The 12163-nt window shown below is 29.4% G+C and overlaps 1 protein-coding gene and 1 long non-coding RNA gene across 3 annotated transcripts in view; one reads left to right on the forward strand and one right to left on the reverse strand.

The window, feature by feature from the left end:
- LOC109605875 (limbic system-associated membrane protein) overlaps positions 1-12163 on the reverse strand; it is a 217699-nt gene that overhangs the window by 184195 nt on the left and 21341 nt on the right. The window lies entirely within an intron of this gene.
- LOC126264490 (uncharacterized) overlaps positions 5196-12163 on the forward strand; it is a 40132-nt gene continuing 33164 nt past the window's right edge. Inside the window, exon 1 of the long non-coding RNA XR_007547187.1 lies at positions 5196-5305. This is a non-coding gene — a long non-coding RNA (uncharacterized LOC126264490). The remainder of the gene's footprint in view (positions 5306-12163) is intronic.

Below are 12163 nucleotides of genomic sequence, written 5' to 3' on the forward strand. Positions count from 1 at the left end.
AAGTTTATATGATTGCAGGAAAGCTATGATAAATTAAATACATACCTTTGTATAAAAAGTGAACCCTTTGCATTTAAATGACCTAATTTTCTCACGCATTATTATAATAATTTATTCAGCAAATTGAACTTGGTCTTAGTCCAAAAACGGTGTGACCTAGAACCGAGTGAATCGTGTGAAATTGTTTTAGGGGCGTTTTTTTACTACTTTGATACACTGGTTTTATAAAATAAAGGACGAAACTATTACTTACTAAAAAACTCATGATAGGGATTTTTTCTTTAATAAATACGTAAAACAGATTTATTATTTCTTCACTGAGGTAATACCATTTTCAAATACTAAAATTTTATCACCGGTAAAACTTTTTTAAAATCTCCTTTGTTTGCATATGAAGAGCTTTAATACTGTCGTATTTATAAGAGACTTCGCTTTTCAGCAAATTTTTATTCATACACTCCAGAAACGAATACACCACATAATCAGAATGACTACGCAAGCACAGATTTTAGTTATAAAAAAACATTTAAGCTTAATAACCCTTAAAAAATTTATGTATGACAAAAAGGCATTTTAAATATTCACGTAGTCATCTCTCTAACTCTGCTAGTAATCAGTTTGGACCGCCGAGACATGAAAGTAAGGGGAACATCTAAAATTGGAAAGATGGAGATGTGATTAAAATACAAAATCTTGATGTAAGGCACTGGCCCGAATCAGTATCACTGCTTTTCATGAATTCACAGCGGATGTAACTCGGTGGTTAATTTAATTTACAGATTTTACTTTATATCAATATGGATGAAATTATTTTCTGAATGAAACTATTTGAATTAGTGATTGTCAAAAGGGTATAAGCTTGAAGGGTGTCATAAATTTAAGAATATAACTAATTTTTTATTGTACGCATAAACAATTTTAACAATTTTGTAGTTATTTTTGATTAATTTGCTTCTAGTTTCTTTCCAATTGAGAACAACAATTTTTACTGATTTTCAGTATTTTTTGATTTATTCAGAAACGGTTACAAATAAAAATCTGAAACTTACAGCATCGAAGTATCTTATAAGTACCAACATTTCCTGAAATTATGAACCCGATGACCTTTGTCTTTTTCTTCAACCATATAATTATATTATAATTATGATAATTGTTCACTGAAATTGTTTGGTAAATTTGTTAACAAAGAAATAGGTTAATTCTACCGATTAATCGATCATAAACTTATTTAATCGTGCTCACTAAAATAAAAACCAGTGAATAATTTATGTATATGACCAACTTAATACATTTTTTATTACAATCAAATACCTCATTCTTTATTTATAACCTATAACTAGATTTCAAACATATAGTATTTAAAAAAGCATAAATAAAATATTGTTGTACATTATTAAATTAAAGATATCAAAGATAAACACTGTACGGGTTTTTATGGCAAATATCTACATATATATATATTTTAAATGCAAATTTTTGTATACATATGATCGTTACGAGAATGCCGGAAATATTTTAAATTTAAATAACTAATATGCAAAAACCACCAAAAAAAAGTAAATGTATACACATAAATATAAATAAAGAATATAAAAAAGTTAAATAATTGTAAACATATATAAGGGACTAACTGTTTTATATATTTAACTTTACTTAGATGATTTTAATAGTAGAGTCTATGAAATACTATTATTTTTTTATAAAACAAAGTATCTTCTTAATTGTTAAAGTGGATTGGAACTGAACTACTCTAATTAGCTAATTAAATTCTTACATTTACTTATAAATTTAATTTTCCTCTGCACTTATAACCACTATGTTAGTTAATTGAATTAGATTTTCAATTCAAACTTTATAAATGAATTACATTAAAATTATGTGATTTTTTGTTACAAATTACACACCTGTGAATAGCAATTTAACATTACTTTACAAGCACGTATAAAATATTTGATTCAGAAGAGACGGCACAATTTAATAGAAAATGGTTGAAAACTGCAAGAGCCGAAGAAAATATAAACACGTATTTATTTCCTACAAAGATATATGTATACGTTTTGCAACGCATCGTTAAAGTTCCAGAATCTTATTTTATTCTGACCCCAAAGAGTATCTGTCAGATATATTAAATTTCTGTTCATACGGAGTTCGCAACAAAAAATGTTTAAAACTTTTCTCATTTAAAAGTTTTTCTATCCTATTTGTTTCGTGTTATCATTGAGTCACTAGACATGTTGTTCTTTAGTAATGAATAAATATAATTAGTAAGGGAACTTGTGTTTATGGTGAAACTTTGTTTAAGATGCACCCGGAAATTCATTATGCACCAGATAAAAATTCATTAAACCGAATGTATCTTGTTAATCTCGTATAACTAACCCTAATGCACCTGTATCAGTTTATGGTGAATCGCTTTAATTGATAATATCAATGATATTACCATAAGATGGTTGATGTAATTCTGGAATTATGTTGATTACCGTATAACAGAAATGGGGAGAATTATTGAGACTAGGTCCGTCCATCAGTGGATGAACGATCAACCAACTTAATCTAGTGGTGGAATAAAGAAAACAATAAACCCCTGGCACAGGGATAATCCCTCGGTAATTTACAATCTCGGGTATTTCGAGAGGAAAAAAACGTTATATCTGAAATATACGAAGATAAAAATAATAAATAAATGACAAGCCGCTTTATTACACGTATAAAGTGAAATTAACACATGTAATGTATTGATTACATGTTACACCAACATGCATATTTCAAGTAAAATTCATAAAGACTCTATGAAATTCTTGAAATTGTGATGGTCAAAACTGAATAATTTTAAATATTTCATAAAGAAATTTAATTTAAATTTTGTTCAGTTAGTACAAGAAATATATGCTTTTTTGACGCTCATCTTAAAATTGACTTTAGACACACATTGTGGCACTATTTAATAGTATTCTTAGGAGTAAGAATTTATTCTTAGTACTATTTTTATTATTTTATTGAATAACTTATTTTCAGTGCACTCCAGAGAAGAGAGTAATAAATAAAATGAAACATTATGGTTTAAATATTAGTGACATAGTTAAAACTTTAATATACTCCTGAAAAAGGGTTTACAATTTTACAATTAAATATGACAACACACTCAATTACAAATATAAGGTTTAGTTTATCTCCTTTGAATGTGTGTCCTTTATTCCAAAATATAGCTTTAATTAGATTGTGAACATTTATTTATCTTCTATAATTTCGAGAGATTAACTAATAAATTTTACTTAATTTATTGTAAATGTAAATGGTGTTCAAATCGATATGAGCAATGAACTATTGTTAAATTTTCGAAACACTTTTTTTAATATGCAAAGAAGGGATACTATAAAACAGTTTAGTGAACTCCTTGATGACTTCAGCGTTAAAAATTTCAAAACTTTTGAAGTATGAAGGTCACAAAAAACGGGGTCGAATGAGTCTTCTATGAATATATTGCCTCAAATTTTATTTTTTTGTTTACTGTATAAAAATTTTACCCATTTTTTACTAAATTTCTCGGATTACGAGAATTTGTCAACAAAAAACTTTTATTGTAAATTAACCTAGATATTTAAAAAAAAATTGGAAATGAGTAACGGGTTTATTATAATTTTACAATTAATAATTATTAATGGGAAACCAAGAAAAGGATATGAGCAAACTAATGTTTTAAAACTTAATAATTTATTTCCAAATTGTATCACATAATATAGAAAATAAACTGAAATAATTTAATTAAATTCTAAATATTTATTTAATATATATAATTTAATAATAATAATAAGATAATTTAAAATAAATACCAAAGATATAGTTACAGTTAAAATAACTATGTACAAACAAATAAAATTTAAATAATTCATTATTGGAAATTTTTCGATTCAGATACACTTTTTTCTTTATTAAATAAATTTTATGATTATGATCTGTTTAATTTGTGTCAAATTATCTAAATAAATAGGCGAAATTAGTCGTTTGATTTATCAATCTTTTATTGTCCCTGTCATGTATGACGTCTCTCTCAAAATTCAGTAGAATCATAGGTTTTGCAGTCGGTATATATCCACACATGATTCTCTATACATTGTTGCCAAAGTTAATCGATTGTGTCTTATTATTAATTTTAATTTCTTCTTTAAATGTAATGGAAGCAATAAACGACATAATATATTGTATCCATTGCGTCTTTTTAAATGTTCAGCAAGTACGAAAAAACCCTTAGAGCAAGACATTATATACATAACATTTGAAAAAAAAAAAATGGTGAGTTTAGGAACCTCCCATTTTCCGCAACAAAATGTAAATCTGACAACAGTGCGTTAATGTTTGAATTAAATTCGCTGTAAAACGCCGGCTCAATAAAATCATATGTATGGTAGTGAACTCGGAGGAAATCGTAAGATATACTCGTAATATAATTATTAATAACACTTGTCACATAATACAAGAGTTAAACTTGATTAAACACAGAACGGTGAAGCATTTTCATAAATTAGTCAAACTCAAAAGAAATTTCCATGAGCGACTTACAAATTACACGCATTATATTATCAGAACTGACGGGATTTTAATTTTAAAGAGAACACATAAGAAATTTACTTAAGAATGATACTTGGAATATATTATTTTTAGCAGTTACTACCGCGTCCATCGCCCGAGCCTAAGTACCAGACTCTGACGGCCAAACTTTGTACCCACGAAGTATAGATATATCTATACTTCGTGTTTGTACCCTTTGTTACCGACATTAGGCAAATTGTAAAACAATGATCAAATTAAGAAGTTAAATATTCCTATAATTAAACATTACTGACCATTATACGATTATAACCGTTAACATTTAAATACAAATATTGACAATTCAAATATAATACAATATAATAATAATTGTTACACTTAATCGAGCGGGAATCGGTATAGTATCCTCAAGTAACACTGATTAGTTCCTTGTGACGTCACTGAAGACCCCACGCCAGCGGGAATGTGAATCTAAGTGTGTTATAGTATAGTTATAGTTATAGTCTAAGTAAGTCGCAGAAATCTTGTTGAATGAGGTATATATGAAATCATTGCCACGCTTCTTATAATTTTGTAAAAAAATTGTGCATGTACATAATTCTATGGAATATTTGAAAAATATATTCTTATAAATTTATTTCTTTTAATCTAGTGTGCCGTGGAAGAAACTGTCAAAATAGGACAAATTATTTTATGTTTCAACAACATTGGAACTACTATTAGTTTGTGTGTCAGTTTGTGGTTACCTCTTCCAATTGGGGTAAGTTTGGCACATAATTAATTAATTCTACCACGAATTTATGAACAATATGAACAATATGAACAATAAATGCACTTACTTGTACGGATTGTTGGTGAAATCACATAAAATTAGTATTACGAGTATTGGCATAATGTTCCAGTTTCGTTGAAAAAGAAGCGTAATTTCTGACACTATATTCCTCATCCTACATGTTTAAATGATTTTTAGACAAAATTATCTGTTGTAGGGATGATTTTCCCATACCAAAAGGTACTCAACGCGGCTAAAGAAGTTTTAACTTCAAAAATTGATACAGTGATTTGGTTTAGGTTTTAATGAGGTTAACAAAAGGTTTATGAATAATGGAAATTCATTTTAATTAATTTATTTTGTTGCCTATGCTTGTCACACCGAATATTCTGAGGGCCCTTGCCCAATAGTCGACGGAATTGTATTTTTACAATTACATGTTATAGTTATAAGTATCCCAAAATATGCTTAAATTCTAACCTAGATAATTATCAGCCTCTAATGGAAGTCCAAGACCAGGAGGAGGTACATATAGTTAACTAACCAGCACTAAAAATAACGGAGATGCCGGTCGTTTCGGGAAGAAATGTCGCCCACTTGTCTTACTCAAGTTTAAGGCTGTTAAAGGCAAGATGTCAGGACTCGCCGGAATTATACATTTACGCGACGTTTGCTGTAACATAAACAAGTATCCCTGTACTCAACAGATCATGATTTTTTAAGCAATCCGACACGGCCGCATTGGAACTAAATGGAGCAACACTTCGCGGTTAAAAATGATTAATAATTTAGAAGATTCGCCCTGATAAGTCTAGTAGTTTCGAATCTAAATCCGAATAACGGTTTACAGCCACCCAGCTGGAAAGGTAAAACCAATAAGCCGAATATCGAATGCGATGCATCTCTAGGATAGAAAAGGATAGAATAATCCGCCAACTTACATCACCGTTTCAATGGATTAACGAATTAACGCACCACATGAACTTGGTCCGAATGATTGCAAATAAGTCGATGCGTTTAACCCGTTAAATTAGGGTTGTGCATTAATGGGATTCGATGGGAACTTGACCCATATTTAATAGTCGATTTAACGTGTGGAAGTCCGAGTTAAGTTCATTTTAACCAGCCCATTATGTTTAACACATTAGTCAATTAAACAAATTAATTGTTTCATAAGCCCAATTGCATCGTTCATATTGTGTCCAAATTGACGGTGAGGCGCATACGTGCTAATAAACAACAAAGCTGGTCATTCATTTGTGATGTAATGCGCAAATGACATCCTAGTAATTTCATAATGCGCGTTTGAATTTCAATGGTAGTAAAAGGTGGCCCGGGATGTATACCGCATATAATTCGTCGAATATATTGCCTCATGGAGCAATCGACACATGACATTCGACAGTATAGTTAGGAGCAGCAAGCAATGCAGGACTATCCACACAATGTTAACATAATGACTCGGCAATTACAAGCTATGGTTGAGTGCTCTCTGCTGCAGACCCAAGCGGCATAGCAGGAATTCTCACAGGGCCGACGATCGTGTACGCGTTGGTCTTCTCTCGTCTCGAAGGATGAAGTATAAGCATCCGTGCAACAAACTACTAGAAATACTCGACTGGAAAATTATAGTACATCTCTACTGAATGTACCTACTGAAACGTAAATCTGATTCACATCCGGATTAACCTTTAAATTTCTCGGTTTCAGGTGTATAATCAATTTCAAAACAGATGCTGGATTGATTGAAATGCCAGTTGAATTTCAATTTCGAATTCGAACGAAATTGGTGGTGACGGTTTTATTTCCACTTTTTAATCAAATATTCGGAATAAAAAATACTGGTAAATAGTTACGGGCGTTTTATAACAAATTTATATCAATAAAGGTTCATCAACAAATAAATTTTTAAAATAAATATGGTAAAAAATAAACAGATAAATAAAAATATAAATCCACTCAAAACTTTCAATCTGATTTCGGAATAATTTAGTAGATTAACTGAGAAATTCTCGAATTTCAGTGCATAATCAAATACTGAACTGATTGAGACGGTAGTTGAATTTATGTTCTCAAATTAAATTGCTAATACAGAGTTTATTAATGGCTTAATAAATCTTGAATAATTTTTTTTGAAAATGTAATAAAAAATCTTTTAAAATTAATAAATTTATTCTTAATTAACAAGCAGTATACTAAAGTGAAGCAGAAATATAAAAGAGAAAAATATTAATAATTAAAGAGAAAGTAAAATATTTAAATATTTTTATGTCTTCCAATTTTGTGTTTAATAGAATAAAAATCTGTGATAAATTAAAATAGGGAGTGATTAACCTAACTTATCCGTTAGAAGTATGTGTAGAATAGAAAAAAATATTGATTTGAAATTTTTATGACAATTATAACTTGACTTGAACTTTTTTAATTTATTTTGAGCAAAATTTCATTTTTGGTTTCAAGTGACACCAACACTGTTATTTTCAATGGAGCACCCTGTATATTTTTAGATTTTTTAAATTCTACGTCTAATTTTAAATAAAACGGCTATACCATGTTCTATACCTAAACCCAATTGTTTTTCAGTTATTAATAGTTTTCCAAAAATATTAACAGTTGATTTAAGTGAAATATCTTCCAATTTTTATGCTGAAAAGTTAATTTAAGGTACACGTTAACCAAAGAACATCCTATAAAGATCTATTATTAGTGCTCCCAAATTGTATACAGTGTTCATTATTTATGACTAATTTTGTTTATCTTAAAAACATCAATAAGTTTACTTTTAATGTAACGTAAAATGAGTTCTAATAATTGCTTCTTAGGGAATAGTTCTTTGTTAATGTGAACGCTAAAAATTAATATTTCAGCATTGGGTTTAGGTACAGGACATGGTGTAGCCATTTTATTTGCAATTATATGTGGATATATATAAAAAATATAATAAAAATATACAGACTGAAAATTGTTTGATCAGTCTGAATTTTGAGAGAGACATGATGTACTAAGAGACAGTAAACAGAGACAATCTAACATTGTTTTACAATTTCATATAATATTTCAATCAAGACATTGTACACTAATGAGTGACTTTATATTCGAATCCTTATTCCCTTTTCACATTTCTAAATTACAGTCGAGGTAAAAACTGAAAACATTGTAACGGATACTTTAATTAACTGAGCAAAAACGTGTTCACTCATGCTCATTACAACTACCTCAACTCAAACAGAAATATACAAAATGCTTTCGAGGAAATTACTGAAATATAATAAAGACCGTACATTTTGCGTTCCTTATCTCTTAATACACCCTCTCGAGGTTCAGCCCGGTTTCAACGTTAAAAGATAAATGCATTTTCTTACGTGGTGTTTCATGCAGGCTTGAATATAGTTTTCCTAATTATTTTTCAATTCCCGCGAACTAAAATAAATCATGTTTATCACGAATATTATTTTGTCATTAATCTTAACATAAAGTGTGTTAAGCCATTATAAAACAAAGGTGCATTACGATGTTGCTAAAAGTTTTCAAAACACATTTGATATAATAATTGTATGTAAATAACTCATAAACATAAATATAACAATTATACAATAAAAATAACGAAAATAATTTTACTGGAAAATTTAAGCTATTTTTAAAATTAATATAAAACAATTAATCATGGTTTAAACAGATTTAATACAGATACAAATTATTCATTATATGTAGACAAGCTTTTCATAAATATTATTTCATTTCACACAGATATTGCCCGGTATTGTGGTAATCGAGTAATAAATTATGGGAATGTATAAACAAATTAATCCATTCGATCAACAAATAAATAAATTTGTTCCTCTGTCACTAGATTATTGAATTATACAACTAACACATCCAATTACTTACTATTTCAATTTGTATTGGCAAATTATTATTAATATTAATTTGTACATCAATATTTTAAATACAAACACCGTCTGTAAAATGAGACATTTGTTTGAGGGGTGATAAATTAATGAAAGTCGTAAACTTAAGAAAGAAAAATATTGTGTCATTTAAAATTTGTCTCTGACACGTACAACGAAAACAACATAAATAGATGAGGTTTTAATTAAAAAGAATTTATTAATGAGGGAAGTAAAGTTGTCACCCGTTTCGGTGCCTAATTTATTGCCACACATGCTGCTTAGAACGCATTTATTTATGGTTAACTGAGGATACGTCAAACCTTACAAGCTCTTAAGCTGATCCACATGCTTCTTTTTGGATTTATTGCCCCGTAATTTACAGCCATTGAATAAAAACCCGGTAAAGAGAGTCTGAAAGCTATGGATACATTCATAACGAAGCTGATACGGGGGTTACGTCTTTCCTGTACAAGAAATTCACCTTGAGATTCCGTTTATAAAAAAGGTTTCGATTTTTTATTTATTTTTTAAGGACAGATAATTGTTATTTGACAATTACAAACAAGTTATAATTAAAGGACCATTCACAAGAGCCCCAATTATGGATTCTCTTTATAAACATCAAAGATAAAGTGAACTTGACCAAACCATTCTGCACACAAACCACAATTTGCAACACTTAAGAACCATCACAGTAATTAGTCGCAGTTAATATTAGCGTAAACATGTTTATTGTTGACTCGATGATCTGAAATGCGTTCTGTGTAACATGTGTAATCTGTTTATCGAAATACTTGCATATATTTGTAGTTGAGCTATTTGTTGTGTACGAGGAGAATCCCAAATACAAACGTGTAGGTTTTAGATGAACAATGAACTAACTGGTCGATCAACATTTATTGACAAATTGGCAATTATCTATGAACTTCATGGTATTACTGGAATGGTCAAATAATTAGTTCAAACAACGAATTCCACGTTCTCCTGATTCATTACTTACTTCGTATGCAATATTTAAATCTTAAAGTTCATCAAATAAAAAAGTTAATGAGTGTTTCAATAGTAATTTTAAAAAGTGTACACCATCGCCCATATGTACAGCAACAAATTATGAAAACATAATCATTTTATTAAAAGAACATTTTTTTTAATTTAAATTAATTTTATAATTAATAAGTATCTAAACATGTCGTACCTCAATTTATATACGGATATCTTTATTTACGAAGTTTTTATACAACATTTTATTTCGGACAGAGTTCATAAGTAAAGCAACCGACCCTATATTCAATACAATTGATTTTATAATTTATTTCTGTGCCCGACATCGTTCCTTAAAGCTAAAAATGCCAAGAAGTCTCCATTTAAGGATACAAATTGAACAACAAATTGTAGAAAAGTTCCGAAATGGTGAAAAACAGTAAAATTGCAGTGGATTTAAATTTAAACAAATCGATCATTTCAAGGACGATTCCCAATTTTAACAGAAGGAATACACTGGAAGGAGTTCTCAAAAGAGGTAGAAAATGCAAGACTAACAGAGCTGTGGATAGGAAAACAAAAACGCTTTTTGTTCGTGACACTTTTATCAGCAAATCCCGCATAAATCAAAAAATAAACGAACTCAGTATGTTGGTGAGTACCATAAAACGAAAACTTAAACGAGCTGGTCTCTATGATAGAAAACCAGTAAAGAAGCCCTTCAATTCTGCAAAGTATAGAACAGCGAAACTACTATTTGTAAGAGAACATGTGAACTGGACAGATGGGCAATGGAAAACAATTTTGTTTCCCGATGAAAGTCGGCTCCAATTATTCAAATCTGATGGTATTTCACAGGTGAAACGACCAATTAATGAAAAGTATAATTCCAAGAACACTAAACCCACTGTGAAACATGGTAGAGGAGACGTTATCGTTTGGTATGTTTTTCTGGGTTTGGCATGGGCCCACTGGTTAAGTTAGACGCGACAATCGATCATTTTGTTTATCGTAAAATTCTCTAGAATCATATGCTTCCATTTGACGAAGGTAACATCAGTTTAAGGTGAACCTTCCAACACGACAACAATCCGAAACATACGTCTTAGTTAAAGAATGGATCGCTTCTCAAAGAGTACGTGTCATACCTTGGCCAGCACAAAATCCAGACCTCAATCCAAGGGAAAATCTTTGAGAAGAAATTGATCGGAAAATCCCTGCAAAAAGTCTGTCAAATATGAAAGAACTCTATGAAGAAGTTCAAACTCACTCGAAAGAAATTTCGAACGATTATATTGAAAAGCTGCCAAAATCGATGAAGAAAGGTGTTTAGAAATTATTAATAATAATGGTTATGCTACTAGATACTAAATAAAAGATGGCTAAATGTACGTAAAGTTGTTTTATTTTAAAGTTGCTAGACTTTTGACCCTTGAATATTTTTCAAATATTAATAAATACCTAACTAAACCCACTAATAAACAATTATATTGATGTATTGTTTTTATCAAACATACTGCATAATTGACAATAATATAGATATTTAAACGTATACTTTTATCAAGAAAAATCAAAAGTTGCTCTACATATGAGCGATAGTATAAATCTTTACATTGTATTTCCATCGAATGACAAACTATTAAAGTATGCATACATTTACATGACTTTAATATTATTTTAAAATAAGGTAACAACTTATTGTCAGTTTCGTGTAGTTTTAGTATCGTATAATATCTCCTAATCTCGACACTAAAATATAAAATCTGTGCTTTATAGAGTGTAATAAGAAGACAAATGAATAAAATCCATAACTGACAATAATCTGGGTATTTAAACGTACACTTCTATCAAGTAAAATGAAAATTTCTAAAGATGCTCTGCATATGAGCGATAGTGTCCATTTAGATTTAGAAATAGAATCACAATATTCGAGAAGTAACGACAAATTTGACACAATTTTGTGATTGATTAATGT

This window comes from Aethina tumida, chromosome 2 (genome assembly GCF_024364675.1).
Source record: "Aethina tumida isolate Nest 87 chromosome 2, icAetTumi1.1, whole genome shotgun sequence".
NCBI classification, from domain to species: domain Eukaryota; kingdom Metazoa; phylum Arthropoda; class Insecta; order Coleoptera; family Nitidulidae; genus Aethina; species Aethina tumida.